We start from the raw sequence: 16,541 nt of genomic DNA on the forward strand, positions 1-16,541 counted from the left end.
GAACGTTTTATTTGCGGTTGCTTTGCGAAAAGTTTGATTAATGAACGAATCTTTCGTGAATTTTGAAAGAGAGTGACGATTGGGGGAACGTGTTATTTTCGCTCGCTCTCCGAGAAGTTCGACAAATGAACGTAACTGCTGTGAATTTTAAAATAGAGCGACAATTGGGGGAACGTTTTATTTTCGCTCGCTCTCCGAGAAGTTAGATAAATAAATGAATGTTATCCGAATTTGGGAAAAAGCTTCATTTGTGGCAAGTTTCACCAATTGAGTTTAGTAAAGGAATCTTGTCATAATAATTTTATTGACAGTTTATAAAAATTGATAAGGCGAAAGGATTTTTAAGCGAAGACGTATCGCTAGGTTTTTCGTATAGGAAATTTCATTTTTCCAATGGTTTTCCCTAAAATCTGGAATTCGCTCATCGGGTATGATTTTCCTCAACCCTTATCAATACCTTTCACTCTTCGAAACTTTAATCTGACCTCGCAACAATCAAAATTTAAGGTAAAGTACTGTGTATGAGCAAAAATCTATATATATACAATCTAATGTTTGTTTGTTGGTTTGTATGTTTGATTGTATGTTTGTATATTGGTTTGTTAATCTTTATGCACGCCCAAGATAATTGTCCGATTCCAACGAAATTTGGTCTGCGGCGTTGTGGCGCCTGCCGTCAGGTTTTAAAGGTGTCTTGAGTTTGCTAACCTTCGTAGTATTTGCCCGCGGGCCCAATAATCCGTGACCGCAAGACCGAAGCACCTTGATATTGCGCTGTCAAGAGACGCGGGTATTCTCTCGCTCCTCGGACCGGGTTAGACTTTGGATATAATATAATTTATTGAACTGAATTACATAAAAAGCGCCAGCGCTTATTGGCTCCGCATCGTTTACAAAAACAAATCAAAAGAAAGACAAAAAAAACCAAAAGACGAAAATAAGGAACGGATTAGGTCCATCCCATAAATTTGTCCAATCTAGTTTTAAAAGCACCAACTGAAGAACGCGATTTTACAGCAGACGGGAGATATTTCCAAGAATTTACCACACGATGAGTGAAGAAAGTTCGTTTGGATGACGTAACACATCTGGTTTTAAATATTTTTAAAACCGCTCCAAACCATTTGAAAGAATTTATCTGGGGGCAGATCATATAGCCCATGCAAGAGTTTAAAAGTCTCAACTAAATCAATCCGCTAACGTCTGGTTGCTAGAGATTACATTCCGAGCCTCTTCAAGCGTTCTTCGTACGAGCACTGGCGAAGGCGAGGAACCATGATCATGGTAGCTTTACGTTGCACACGCTCTATGTCCTTAATCAAATGCGGACTCCATTTACTGGAACAGTATTCTAGGTGCGGGCGCACATACGTGTTGTATATAGAATCTTGACCGATTTCTCATCGAGACGAGAAAAAGAGCGCCTTAGTAGGTAGATAACACGGGACGCCCTTGCCACTGCCGCACGAAAGTGGACGGTGGGGCCTATAAGACTCGAGACTTGAATACCCAAACCACGGACCTGGTCAGTGGGAACGAAAGGCCGGCCGGACGAGTGGTAGGTAAAGCGAGGATTAGTTTTATCGAAATGCAAGACCGTAGACGTAGTAGCGTTGAAGCTCAAGGAATTGGTGCTGGCCCAGGCCTCCACGGCAGTGAGATCCTCCTGAAGTGTGCGGCAATCCACTTGAGTACGAATGCGGCTTCCTACTTTGTTGTCGTCTGCAAACAGACGATTGTTTCACAGCCATGGGTAGATCGTTGATGAAAATAACATATAGCACAGGGCCCAAGACTGAGCCCTGGCGGACCCCGCTGGTGACCGGTTGCCAAGCAGACGTTGAACCCCGGTGGTAAACGCGCTGGCTACGGTCAACCAAGAAAGAGCCTATCCAGTTGATAAGTGTCGGCGGAACTTCCCGATTGCGCATCTTGGACAGCAACAATGAGTGCGGGAAGAACTAAGTAAATCAAATCGTAGTCGTGGCCGTCATCCAACGCGTCATAGACCTCGTCGAAGGTTGCCAAGAGATTTGTGAAACACGACCGCCGGAGAAGAAAATCATGTTGTGCGGCAGAGAAGAAACCGCGGCTATCCAGCTGAGCGACAACCGAGTCTATCACAGAGGTTTCCAGATTCTTGCAAGGAATGCACGTGAGATTGATTGGGCGGACGACTTCCACTTTGTGACTGTTAGGCTACGTTTTCAGAGGAATGACGCCAGCCTTTTCCCAATTAGACGGTAGAATACCCGTAGACAACGATTGCTCGTAGATAACGAGCAGAGGGCCAGCCAGAATTGATACACCTTCTTTTAGGAGACGAGGGTGGACCGGGAGATTTATCGATTTTAATGTGCGACCCAACCGGATGGGGTTTGGTGGAGACTTTGGGCTCAGAAAGCGGAGCGAAATCGCCGAGAAAGGCTGCTTCAGGGTGAGGCTCCGGATGAAAGACCGATAGGAAGAAGTCACTCAAGTGTTGGTAGTAGGATTACCAGGCACCTGGCCATCAGGAAGTTCAAGGACCACAGGAGGAGCCCTGTGCTTTGTAGTTCGTCCATCGTAGTCGAAGAACGCCTTGGAGTTCGAACCTACCTGTTCGACGAGGTGGGATTCATAACTATATTTGGCTTTTCAAATATGGGAGACGAGAGCATTGCGGTGAACCGAATACTGATGACCAATATCGGAAGTTCGATGTTTACGGTAACGATGAAATGGCCGACGCTTGGCCAGGATTGGGGCTGAGTATCTTTGGTCCACCGGGGTTCACGACGAAGTTTATTGGTGTTGCATGGCGTAGGAGTAGAGACTGGCACCGCTTCAGCTCGTGCTGAGAAGATAATGTTTGTGAAACAGTTGTAGTTGCGATCAATGCTATTCCTAGGAGAGATAAGAGACCAGTCTTGGAGGCGCAATGCGGCTCTATAAAGTACGTAGTCCCCACGGCCGTAAATGTATTTAGGCTCCGAAGGCAAGGCAACGTCTGATCCGTCAGACAAATTGTATGCGATTTGAAATAGCAGAGTGGCGTGATCACTTTTCCCAAGTGGGGCATTAATTTTCAAAGACGAAACATGATCAAAGTCAAAGGTAAGGACAAAATCCAATATATTAGCCTGATCAGTTCCGCGATACCGAGTTAGGCCATCGACGTGTTGTTGCAAGAGGGCTTCCAGACAGGTCTGAATAAATTTGTAATCAAACGACCGCATGCCTCGCGAAGTTACAGAGTTCATCCCGTCGATAGAGGGAGCGTTGAAGTCCCCAAGGATAACCACACGATCACCAAATCGACAAACTCGGCGGATGGTGTTCAATAACAGTTTATCAAAGTCAGCGGTAGCAGACGGCGAACGATAGCAACAAACCACAAAAAACAGGAACGAGCGTACAGGTCGGAATCAGCAGACTAAGATGTTTCTAGACGATAAAGTTGCGTTGAAACTTCCTCCCAAGGATGCTCTCACATACATTAGACAGCCGCCTTTACGAGATGAAGAATCACAACGAAAAGGGTAGTATCCTTGAAGAGCATAGGCGGTGTCAGTAATTCCCTCTTAAAGCCAAGACTCATATCGGTGCTGTCACGAAATACTACAGGTCGCAGTTCGGTTAACTTGCTTAGAATCGATTCAGCGTTGGTGGATAAAAACGTAAGAGCAGTAGGGATGGTATCCGCGATGGCAGGTAACACCATAGGAGTTACGGGAATGGTAGGTACGGGATGGAATGTTGGTGCAAAAGGATATAATCCGGAAATCAAGATAGTTGAAGGCGATATTACGTTGTAGTCGCATAATCCTACGTGGATTTTTATGCCCATTTTACGCTCAACATATATCCAGAAGTAAAATATAAGTGTGACACCGTAAATCATAATTTTCTTTAATTATCGGGGAATGAACCTAGAGGGAGTCTGCCTATAAAGCTAATTATTAAATAAAGGATTATCGGGATACGCACACTTCTCAGGTATACGTATATTATACACTTCCGCTGTAGCTTTGTTTTTATTGGGTATCAAAAATTGTATCAAATGTATATATAAACTCAACTCATACTCCTTTAAACATAATATTAATTGTAGGCTTACAGGTGATAGTTCTTCGTATTCCTAATATGTAATTATATTTTTGGTATAGATCCCGCATTGTAACTATTGTGAATATTTCCAGCAACTACAATGCCCATGAGAAGTCGGGATTTGGGTTTGATGATTTTCTATTTGGGTTTGCTGGTTCTCTGGGGGAGTAATTTTTACTTCGCCGACTGAATAAAACGATATAAGAGGCAGTGCCGTGTTCAATTGGGCCTACCATTGCCTGTACTTTTACCACCGTCTCCACCGTTTCTTAACATTCACATACTTCGCCCGGCCCCGCCCCCGCCCCCCTCGACGAATTTCTGGCTACGCCATTGGTAGTAGGTTTGTTTAAGGTGTTTAGATAAAATGGGGTGCATAACACTAGGGGACTTAACAGCCTTTTTTTTAATACGCCGCGCAAGACAGCGAGCGCCGAAAAATTTAAAAACAGGGTTAGCGCGCTCAAAAAAAAGCTCGTAAAACATTTCAAGAACCTTGTTAGTAGAGGTCGAGGATGGTTAACTTTTATTCAATAGATAAAGATCTCAAAATTATTCGTAAAACGTTTTGATCAAGTAATTTATATTTCGGTATTATCCGATTAATTTTTTGATAAATTTGTAAAATTCATCGAAAAAACGACGTTTTTTTCGATAAAAAGCTCAAATTTTACGAATAATACATGTTTTTTAATCATTTTCCGAAATATAAACCGGTAAATTTCTTTGTTTACATTTTTTTCCCGAAAAAAATCTATTTAATCATGGATAATGATTAACCGTCCCCGACCTCTACTTGTTAGTGAAGTTTATAAACGCGCGTATAGTTTTTTTTACTAATTTAAACTATATCTAAACGGACATCAGGATTTGATTTTAAAAGATTTCTTTTTTTTTTAAGAACGATCGGTTTTATCGTTTTGACGGCTTCGATTCTAGTTAGTTTTTTTGATACAAAAATACAAAACAAATACAATTAGGTGGTGACATCAATGAAACTCGACGCGAGAGTCTTGAACACCTGAGAATGTGGGGGGTAGGGGAATCGGAAAATGGGACCAATGTGTACAAATACCGCGCCAACCCGCTGACCATTTCCCCTTCTGCAAGAATCCTTGGTAATAGACAGTCTCAGCAAACCCATTTCTAGGCGTTTAGGTGAGCGTCTACCAATCTCCTATACATTGCAGACGCTCGCGTCAACGTCTAGAAATTGGATTTAATGTCGACAACCAAGTGATGGGGCGAACGCGTTATATTAGAATGCATAGCGGTGTTCTTATGGTTTTACCCCTTGGCGTGAGATAATTAAGAGGGGAAAGAAAATAATATTCACCCCTTTTTCGACCGGGGGGGGGGGGGGAAACGTTTTCCTGAAAGTAGACCTTTATGAAACCATTATAGACTTACACTAAAAGGTGGGCAAAAATTTCAATTTAACATGTAGAATTCGAATTTATATGAAGACCAATCAAAGCCCACTGTTTTGTTACATGTCGTCTGAAATTCAGACGATGCGTATATTCAAAACCAGCAACTTTACATGACCAGATGGTGTTCTTCAAATAAATTCAAATTCTGCAGGGTCGGTCGACATTGCCCGGAGTAGTAGCGTACTCCTGTAATCCCAAGCGTCTGGGCGGAAGAGTTTGTGGATGGCCGTGTGAGGACGACCAACAATCCCCTAACGGGTGGTCCTGATACTTCCGCCGCGGGTGTCCAAACCCTTGTCCCCACGTATCCCCCCGTTGCCGTGGCCGTTACACATATCTCACCCTGCTTAATCAGTTATTGTGTGCTGGTGTCTAAGGCCTTGGGTCGACACCGATGTGTGAATGTCAAAAAAAAGGTTGGTCGACATTTAGACAAAAAAAAATAGTATAGGTCTATAAACGTCTCATTTTCAACTTTGTACAGTTAAGGATTACCAAGAGCGAAGAACTTTATATTGGATGTTAATAGCAGCTACTAATACCGAGGGGTCGGACATTTACCAAAATCCCGTACACTTTGTCTAAAATCGCAAAATCTTTTAACTCTCTCTATGGTAAATTAACATTGAAATCCCAAAATCACTTCAAAAATAATGATAAAATCGCCAAAATCTCTACGAAATCCCGAAATCCCGTACAAAATAATGGCAAGTGTCCGACCCCTCAACTAATACTGCTTCATAACAAATAAAAAAAGTTTTTTTTTATACAGGGCCCTTTGATATCATGCATGGGGCCTAAATGTTGTCGTTACGCTACTGTCACAGCCCGATATAAAACATTCACCGTATATAATTAAATTGATAGCTGGTATCGGTAATTCCACTAACATTTAGTTAGTTCGATACTTTAAATTGGTGGCAATAAGGAAGAATCAACGGGGCATAGCTCATGTAAGGGGCAATTGCCTTATTTACTACGCTACTGGTTTTAGTCTTTAAAAAGGTAAGATGGAAAACCTTAAATGGGTGAAAATTACGCCATTCTTTTTAAAATGATTTTACACAAAACTTTGAAAGGTAATTTAAAAACATCGTATTGCGTAAAACAATAAAAACACTTTTAAGAACCTTAAGGTTTCCAAAAATATCTCTGTGAAAAGTTATTTCAAAATACCTTCACACAAAGGCATAATTTAGTACTTCAGAAGGGTCGCAACCCGAAATTCTTATTTTTGTTTCTAAAAAGCCACCTTTTTTAACAGTGTAGCCCCTTTTGGCACACACAATCCCGTAGATTACATTTAGTTAATCTGGTCATTCTTAAGTATCACACTTATTTGCTACTTCTGGTCCTAATATGTTGAAATGTTTTGAATTTTTTAGCGTCACACGTATTTATAATTTCTGGTCATACGTTGTAATGATAAGTATAACACTAATTGGTTATTTGTAATAAGTGTCTAACTTATTTTTACTTCTGGTCATACGTTGTACAGCGTACAATCATTACAACGCGGGAGACTCTCGGGAGAGAGAGATAAATTATTCACCAAGAGACCCCCCATACACTTTACCCCCCCCCCGGTTGCTTTCATGAGGGGGGAATAATAACCGCGTTAATTTTAAAAGTTTAAAAATGCTTACGCCCGAAATTTGAATGTTTGCAAATATTAAGAAATATTTCGTGGATAGTAGATGTAATTAATTAAGAAATATGCCTAGGCTCTAGGGATGCAACGGATAACCGGAACTGATACTTAGGGCCCGTTGCAAAAGTCATTCTTAAAAACCTAGCCGATTGGCTAGCGATCGCAGATCGGCTAGGTCGTTTGGCGGTTCCCAAAAAACGCGTTGCAAAAGTCGCCGATGTGCGATCTAGCCAAACGAGATCCTAGCAAACTCGTCTACTTTTATTTTTTACAGCGCGCATTGTTTAACGAATCAGAAGATGCTATTTACGCGGGGAAATAGTACCTTTTTAACCAGACGGCAATTACCCAATTTTAAATGTAGATTGTTTGGTTCTATTTTAAATATAACTTTAAAAGTTTAAAGTTAAAAGTAAAATTTAAATTACAAAACGTTATTCGCGTTTCAGTATATACTTTTGCATCGATTAATTATACTGATAATGAAACTGAAATTGAAGAAAACTGCAAAGTTATGGGCACACTTGTTAACTTCTGTGGTAATTTATAAAACGTAAAATACCCAATAAAAGCGTTACTTCAATGTTTTAATGGTTTAAATCGTAAAAACGTCATATTTAAATAAAGATAATTACGGTAAATTACTGCAAAATGGCAAACCCAGGGCCGTCGTTTAAGGATTTTTTAGGAGGGGGAAAAACGCTGTTGTCCGGGGGCAAAAACGCGTCAAATTTAATATTTTTCAATATTTAATCGAAATAGTTATTAGCACCAATTAAACAGTATATTTCTAATGTAGCTAATTGCAAATTAGTTCATGAACTCTTTTGGGTCAAAAAATTCAGATGAAGTCCCTGGGAAAACACCTTTCCTAAAATGACGGTTAGCTTGGCATTATCAATACCATAGAAATCTCATAGGTAACTAGAATGCTGCCGCCTACGGCCGAGCTTGTCGCCAGTTCGTTTTGAATCTTCAGCCAATGAGAGGCCGTAGAGTGGTTCCGCCAAGGAGGATAATAATCCTCTTTGGTTCCGCTAGTATCGCGGGATTCGCGGGAGCTAGGTGACGTCATTATCTCTGGTGACATTAAATTCTTGGCAGAACCACTCTTTGACCTCTGATTGGTTGAGATCTGGCTATCGTCTGCCACGGCGTTTGGTCCATTTGCCAGTTACACGGCAGCATTCTAGTTACCTATGAGATTTCTATGGTCAATACACGCGTGCGAAAGATCTCAGACAATACATATTATCAATAAGCAATAATATACGCAACAAATACCCTTCTCTTATTCTAAGCTATCGAGTTTATTAAGAAAAAAGACATACCTGAGTTGCAGAATGCAACGGTGGCCGACCGCACAATACGTCATGCTCAAGATCTGGCCACAATTCAATAAATACGGGTTTCGGAAGAAGATAATTTTGTAAAAATTCCTTCTCAGACAGCTCTAATGGTTTTGGACGTTCATGCCGTCCTCTTTCGCGCCTGAAATCAGGTTCTGCAGCTTCATTACCGCGATTATTCAATTTATTTAAATCAAGCAACGCGATAAATTCAGCCATTTTTTCCCGCTCTAGCCGATCGGCGGCTGCGTTGGAGAAGTCGCCAATCGGCCAGGAATAATTATCTCTAGCCAAATGGAAACTATACTTTTGCAACGCGTTTTTCGGCTAGGATCGCCAACTGGCTAGACACGCCCCATTTAGCTAGAATCGGGACGTAGAATCCTAGCCGAACGAACTTTTGCAACGGGCCCTAAGTTGTCTATCGTTCTAATTAAAAAATGTATGATTGACTAGGTACCTAATAAATTTGAATTTGGATTTGACTTCTAGGAACCGCAACCAAAATTTGATAGTATCCGGAACTGCAACCGATATTTGTAAAAAAATTATAACCGAGACCGGATCCGAAACCAAGTTTTGTATTATGATAAACTGTTCTTTAACGGTTCTATAACTTTTTACCACCAAGTTGAAAATTTACCGAGGAACCGGGTACATTTTAGGACCCAGAATCAAACCGGAACCGATAATATCAAATTTTAGTAACCTCTACCGGGACCACGACCACGACCGATAAATTAAAAATTTAAGAACCGTAACCGTAACCGGAACCGATAAAGCGAAAATTTAAGAACTGGAACCAGAACCGAGATAATCCAAAAAAAGTGGAACCGTTGCATCCCTACTAGACTCTTCATGTGGGTTATTATCTGTGTACACTTATCTTATGATTTGGAATTTGCCGGGGTGAGGTTAAGCCCTTTACCGACGTTGAGGGATTTGGTATTCTTCACTTACGGTCCAATAACAATATTTTCATTTAAAGTTTATAAATCCAAATTAATATTTGCCAATTTTGGAATTGAATTAATAAACATTATTTCTAAAGTTGAATTAGTAAATCGTAATTTTGCAATGCCATTTTGCCAATAAGAAGTTTTGAGATTTTTAAAAGGTACTACCAAGAGAAATTGCCTAAATCACGTAGAACTTTGCAATAGGCCTTTTTGTAATATAACACCAACAAATACATGTATAAAAGCGTTTTATCTTAGAGCGCGCGCGCTGGCACCGTTCTAGTTACCGCACTGAACAGTACGATGAATCTAACGTAATCACACGACCTCTCTTTTTTATAAAAAGAACTTTTCTACTTCTGATATAAATTATATTTTAGCGACCATTACCGAACGGCATAGAAAACGCGTCTTTCATTTAGCGAATGGTTTACAGAATTATTAATAACTGACCTTAGCGATAATTATTTTATTTAACAAATTGAAACTAGCGCAAATGTTGGTTGTCTGACGAGAAATGAGAGGTAACAATTATGCGGAAAAGCGGATTGCGAACAACTCGTGAAGATCCAGTGAGCGAGATTTTTCAAAACGAACCATTTCGGAAAGTGCCCACCACTGTAAATCTCAAGAATAGCATTTAATTTAAAGAAATTTAAACTAGCTCAAAATTTCGTTGTCTGATGAGAAATGAGAGCGAACGATTCTGCAGAAAAGCGGATTCCGAACAACTCCTGAAAAAGCGGCTCTCGAAATTATTAGTGGGTGGTCGCTCTATTCGTACGAAAATTCTAGGTTATAACTGAATGAGATCCCACAGCCAAAAGATTGGTTCGCTTATCGAACATTTTTTCCAAAATTCGTTCTACAGACGTTCGCTTACCGAACTATTACTCAAAACTCATTCTAGAGACAAGTTCGCATCTCGAACTATTCTTCCAAAATTCGTTCTAGAGATGTTCGCTTACCGAACTATTACTCAAAACTCATTCTAGAGACAAGCTCGCTTCTCGAACTATTCTTCCAAAACTCCTTCTAGAGACGTTCGCTTAACGAACTTTTATTCCGAAGCTCGTTCTATAGAGACGTTTGCTCTTGTTCGGAAATCCCCGTTGTAAATCAGTTCTCGCTCGCGAACGACTGCCGTAAAACGGTTTAATGCGCTTCAGATTCAGTGAGCGAAAGTTTTTCAAAACGAACCATTTCGGAAAATGCCCACCTCTGACCCATAACAAACGTAGCGACGGTGGGCGTTAACGAAAAAAAAAACTCAACGCAATCGCAAATTTATCCGTTAACGCTTACCGTCACACGGTGGTTATGCCAACCTTTAAACTGCTAAAACGGTTGTTCGACTGCGTACGCATTGATTACCCTTTGCCCCGAAAATGCCCCTAGATCCGTATCTAGATACCGCTGAACACTGGACATGCGTGCTTAGGGGCTAAACCGCCTGTCTTGTAAACAAGAGAACGTGAGTTCGAATCTCGCCGTGGTCTTTGTTAGAATTCTTTAAAATAACAACGCGTAACAGAAAAGAGAATGGCACACGGGTACACGATTCACATAACAAAAATTTATTTTTGTTTCCTTGTTTAAGTCTGGCTGGACTTTATCAGTCTGATATCAGATCTATTCTCGTTTACCACGTACTCGCCACGCTTTAGGGATACGGATTGGGTAATTTCATTACCTCAGCCTTTCGACGTGCTATCCCGATTTTGAAAAAGGGCGCAATGTTCTTGGGGAAAAAGTTCTTGAAATATGGCACCCTGGTCGCGGCTAATGTCTCCGGTGAAGTGTTGACTAAAAATGACTGCACGACAAAAAATTTCTGGAATTGAATGATGTGGTGAACCAAAAAATGTCAGAAAGTGGTTATACAAGGAACTGTAAACGGAAAATCGTTTTTAGATTCCTCGGATATTTTCTCGTAATATAAGAGCACACATCCATCCCGATTCGCAAGGATTGTTTAGTACCAAAGTAGAGCATTTCAACGTCCCTCTAACTAACACCAGTATCGATAGTGGAGAATGGGTTGAGTAAAGCCCCATCTCTAACATTAACGAAAACTCATGCCGATATATCAGGATTCAAGTAAAGCTGATTTCCGAAAATGTAATTTATCACGCGAAATGTCTGGAACGTTCTACCATGAAATACCCCATAACTCGTACCGAATCCAACTCTTTCTCCATAAACAGCAGGTCTAAAATTTGCATTAGAGATAATCTATTCATGGGTCAGTTACCCTAAGGAGTCATTTTCGTTCTCGTGGAACAAAATGCTAATCTAGGAGATTAAGGCAGCATTTTGATTGAACCACAAGCCCTATTCCTGGACGGCTGAATTATTCGACCGAAAGCCTTAACCCCAAATATTAAAGAAAAATCAGTACATGCGATCTCATCAGCTCTAACTCGCAGTTCCAGTTGATAAAGAACGGCAACTTGCAATTAGAATTAAAGTTCGCCAAGGAGTTACCGAAGACTGTTAGTGTTCTCTACTACGACAAATTTCAAAATTTAATTGAAGTAGATAAAAACCGAAACGTCATTTATGATTATTGCAATTGAAAAATATGTATACCGAACAGTTAAATAAAACAGCGGAAACAGACCAATTTAAGAAAGACTTGTTTCGTGGAATCTACGCCTCCGAAATCTACCAAATATTTTGAACGGTTCTCATCTCATGACATTGTAAATACGGGGTTATCTAATACAAACGGAGAACATTGGCCGGCTACATATATATTTCTCTCGACGGCAGAATACCGAATTCATGGACAGTTTTGGTTTCCCGTCGACATGTTTAAATTTAACGATTTTGATGAAAGAAACATTTTAACCGTCACTTTAAATTCTAAACAATTATAAGGAAATTTCTGCCTGACGTGCGGTGGAACCTGCGTTTATTTCGCATTGTATGGATGTCAAGGAATAAAAATGTATATTATTCTTTCAAGATTTAAAAAAGATAAGAATGTCAATGATACAATGATAACAAAATTTATAATTTATGTACAAGCGATACTCAATTAAGTTTTATTCTTAATTTAAGGTTTCTCTTTATACTTACCACACATTGCGGCGGCGGTGGCAGCACCTATCGGTGACCTCAAGCACGGAAATAAAGGTTTAGCGCGTGCGGAGATAGCGTACCCCGGACGCGGTGCGGAAGACGTGGGGTGGCGCTCCCCTTATTCAAGTTTTAAAAAGGTTAATTTATAAAAAATGCAATATAAATGTTAGTAATTTTGTGATGGCCGTGAGCGAGGTTGAAACCCCATCTTTTGTCGTCACTTTCGAGTTAAGGCAAAGCTTTGTCTATCTCGCCGTGAAAAGTGCGTGTTTATTGCTCACGATTATTTTTATTGATTCAACAGTTAGTTTGCGTTTCAGTAGGTAAATCCAATACTAGGCATGACTGATTTTTTCTTAATTACACCGCGACATATCCCCTTGGCCGTCCTATCCCTTAGAGGAAAGTAGGAAATACATTTTAAGTTGAAGACTGCAAAATTATGAATGAGAGCACCGCCGAGTTCGTCCTTGAACTTGCCGATGACTTTTTTGTTCAGTCGCTGTATAGCCGATAATTTGGCAGGTACCCGGAAAAGTCATACAAATTGCTTTTGGCGGTTAAGTCCTCGCACAGGTCCTCCGTCTCGATACGGCATGGAATCTGTGTCCTTGAAAAGTTAATTGGCGGATTCACCGTATTGTACAATGGTAAAGGTGATAAATTGGACCCCAACATGTATCGGCAGCTCGCTATTTTATCGGCCGTCTCGAAAGTTCCAGAACGCCTAGCCCAATCTCAAGTCGTGCAATACTTGACGGACAATAATTTACTGTATGCCATTCAATCGGGGTTCCGTCCAAAACATTCTACAATAACTTGTGTCTTTAATCTTGTCGAAGATATTTTAAATGCTTTATCGAATGGCCTTTTTGTTGGTGTCGTCTTCCTTGATGTTGCTAAGGCCTTCGATTCTGTGGACCATAAAATATTATTATACAAATTGGAGCATCTCAGCTTTTCACATCTCTCACTTGCATGGTTCGAATCCTATCTAACTGGCAGGAAGCAATTTGTTTCTGTTGACGGCAGTCTTCTGATCAAGCGGATTCTACTGTGGGGGTTCCGCGGGGCAGTGTACTGGGCCCCTTGCTGTTTTCGCTACATATTAATGATATAGCGCAGGAGCTGGATCATAGTGTAGCGCATCTCTTTGCTGATGACGACGCTACTCTTTCTATATCAAATACCCCGCATGATTTAATCCGAATAATGGATACTGATGTTTTGAATATGGAAGGCGCTTATGGTGACTTGCACTTATCACTCCAGAAGAACAAGTCGGTCTTTATGTTGTTTGGATCTCCCCATTCTCTTTCGAATTTTCGGAATATTCAAGATTTACCTAAAAGTGGTGTTACGCGTGTTTCTTCTGTGAAATATTTGGGAGTGTACCTTGATGAGGGGCTCACCTTTACCAACCACGTTGACTATGTCTCGAAAAAGGTTAATCAGCGTCTGTGGTGTATTCGTTCACTAAAGCCATCTTTAAATGTGAAGTTATTGAACACACTTATTAAATCGTTGGTGCAGCCGCTTTTCGATTATGGCGATATCTTTTACAATGCGTCCTCTGATTGTTATTTACGTCCTCTTCAAGTACTGCAAAACCGTGCTGCGAAAACTGTGGTTGGTGCGAAGCGTCAGTCTTCCGCAACCCTTGCACGTGATACCCTGAAGTGGATGACTTTAAAGCAACGTTATGTGTACCACCTATTAATCTTTATGTTCAAAATTTATTCTAATCAAGTACCGCCCTATATAACCTCACATTTTCATTCGGTTTCAACGGTTCATGACCATGTTACTCGCTCTAGTGTGGCTTCTTTTTACCTGGAAACTCTATCGGCCACTATCTATAAACGGAGCCCGCGTTCTAGGGGAACCTCCTTGTGGAACTCTCTTCCCCCGAACCTCCTACGTGAAAAATTGTCTTTTAATGAATTTAAACGCGCTATTCTTGATTTCGTATGTACTTGTTGAATATGATTTCTGTAATGTTTTAAATTTATATTGTTTGTTGGACCCAGTTGTTAATCAGTCTCTGACTGAACTGGATATCCGAATACAGCCTTATTATTATTATTATTATTATTGCGGTCTTATGGTGTCATAATGGAAACGATACATCAACATTTTTGACAAATCCAAGATGGTGAAACCGGTGTACACTCTTAGCCAAAAAAGGCAAGTTATAACAGTTAGACAGTTCTATAGCCTTGTCCCTGAAATGGCACGTTTAGCAGTTTTACACAGAACTAAGTTTAGTCAGTTCTAAGTAGAACAGCAGTAGCCTATTCCATTTTAAAAAATGTTAGTGGTAATTTGGATCTGTAGCCAGTTCTATTTCGGAACTTTATTAAGCTATATATAGAACTCGGATGCGTCCCATTCTGGAACTTCAATGTGCTACTAAGGAATTCGACGGTGTTCCGCTATGTAACTGGAATGCCTTGTACTTTAGAACTGAACAGCGTGTCATTCCGCCACTGAATTGCGTTTCACTCAAGAACTGGAAGACGTACTACTCTGGAATATGAACACTTTCCGTTCTGGAACTTAATTTAGTTAAGACTGGAATGCGTTCTACTTTGGAATTACAAACGTGTCATTTCGGTACAGAAATGCGTTTCACTCAAGAACTGGAAGGCGTACTACTCTGGAACATTAACACGTTCTGTTCTGGAACTGGAATGCGTTCTACTTTGAAACTACAAAACGTGTCATTTCGGCACTGAAATGCGTTTCATCCAAGAACTACAAGGTCAACTAGTTTGGAACTTGAACACGCTCTCTTCTGGAACTGAATTACGTTTCAGTAATCATAGGTTTAGGAACAAAACCAAGTTCTACGCTAGAACGCTTAAAATTATTTGAAACAGAATTAGAGTTGCTTTCGAACTGCCAAGTAAAACTTTTATTTTTGAAAAATATTATTTTTTTTTAACAAAATCTTTTTTTTGAACAAATTATCTTATATTTTTTTCACAAGTTACTTAATTTTAACAAGTTTTTTCACAAGTTACTAATTTTAACAAGTTTTTCACAAGTTACTTAATTTTAACAAGTTTTTCACAAGTTTGTTTTAACGCTTTGTTTTTTTTAAGGTTTTTGGTTTTTACCACCTTCTGAAAGTTTGTTCATTAAATTTGTTACTCCGACAGACACCTTGCGGCAATCCATTTTGAAAATTATTTTTTGGATGTATTCTAAAGTGGGAGCTAAGCGTTTGGGATATTTTAAATGAAAAACATAGTAAGAACTAAAAAGCGCCATTATCGCTCGCTTCAGTGATGTGCAAAACTATATTTTTTGTTCAATTGAAAGATTAACATCACTTTGAAAGACATTCCTGTCTTTGAAAATCATGACAGGCGTTGCCGGTACTTTGTCCTGAAAAAATAGTTCAAAATAAACTTCGAGTTACGAAATTTAGATTTTATAAAATAGCTATTTGTTTAGCCAATGAAGTTTTAACTTACATGTTCAAAAACGAAAAGGAGCTCACATTTTTCAGAAAGCAAAGCAGGCAATAAAAGAATAGCCCCACAAACTTCATACTCTATAGAATCAAACAAAAGTATCCTGAAGTGACCCCGGATTGACAGTTTGTTTAGTAATTAGTTTAATTACCTTTAAATACGTCTTGAGTGACAATATCCTCTTCTCGCTTTAAAATATCCAAAATTACAGATTTTGGTTTCTCCGCAATAGCAAGGTCAATTATTGGTTTGGCATTCTTTTTGAAATGAGTTGAAAACATATATTCCAATTCAACAAAAGGTTTTTTTTAATATAAATCCCAATTCATTCAAAAGCTAATCAAATAATTTTTGCAAATAGGCCTATACGTTATTTACTTACAATTGATCTCACAACAACTATTTATCGTTTACTCAGTTTCGAGGGGTGGAAATGTTTGTAAAAGCGAATCAATAATTCAATATCCATTTTGAAAACAATTTTCTGCCTG

The 16,541-nt window shown here is 39.7% G+C and overlaps 1 long non-coding RNA gene across 1 annotated transcript; it reads right to left on the reverse strand.

The window, feature by feature from the left end:
• Positions 1-15,776: 15,776 nt before the first annotated feature.
• LOC149940290 (uncharacterized) lies at positions 15,777-16,331 on the reverse strand. The gene is made up of 3 exons (XR_016481365.1): positions 16,202-16,331; positions 16,051-16,130; positions 15,777-15,961 (listed from the first exon to the last, which is right to left on the reverse strand). It is a non-coding gene; the product is annotated as an uncharacterized LOC149940290 (long non-coding RNA).
• Positions 16,332-16,541: the final 210 nt, after the last annotated feature.

This window comes from Leiobunum rupestre, chromosome 6 (assembly GCF_980474605.1).
Source record: "Leiobunum rupestre chromosome 6, qqLeiRupe1.1.hap1, whole genome shotgun sequence".
Classification (NCBI taxonomy): Eukaryota; Metazoa; Arthropoda; class Arachnida; order Opiliones; family Sclerosomatidae; genus Leiobunum; species Leiobunum rupestre.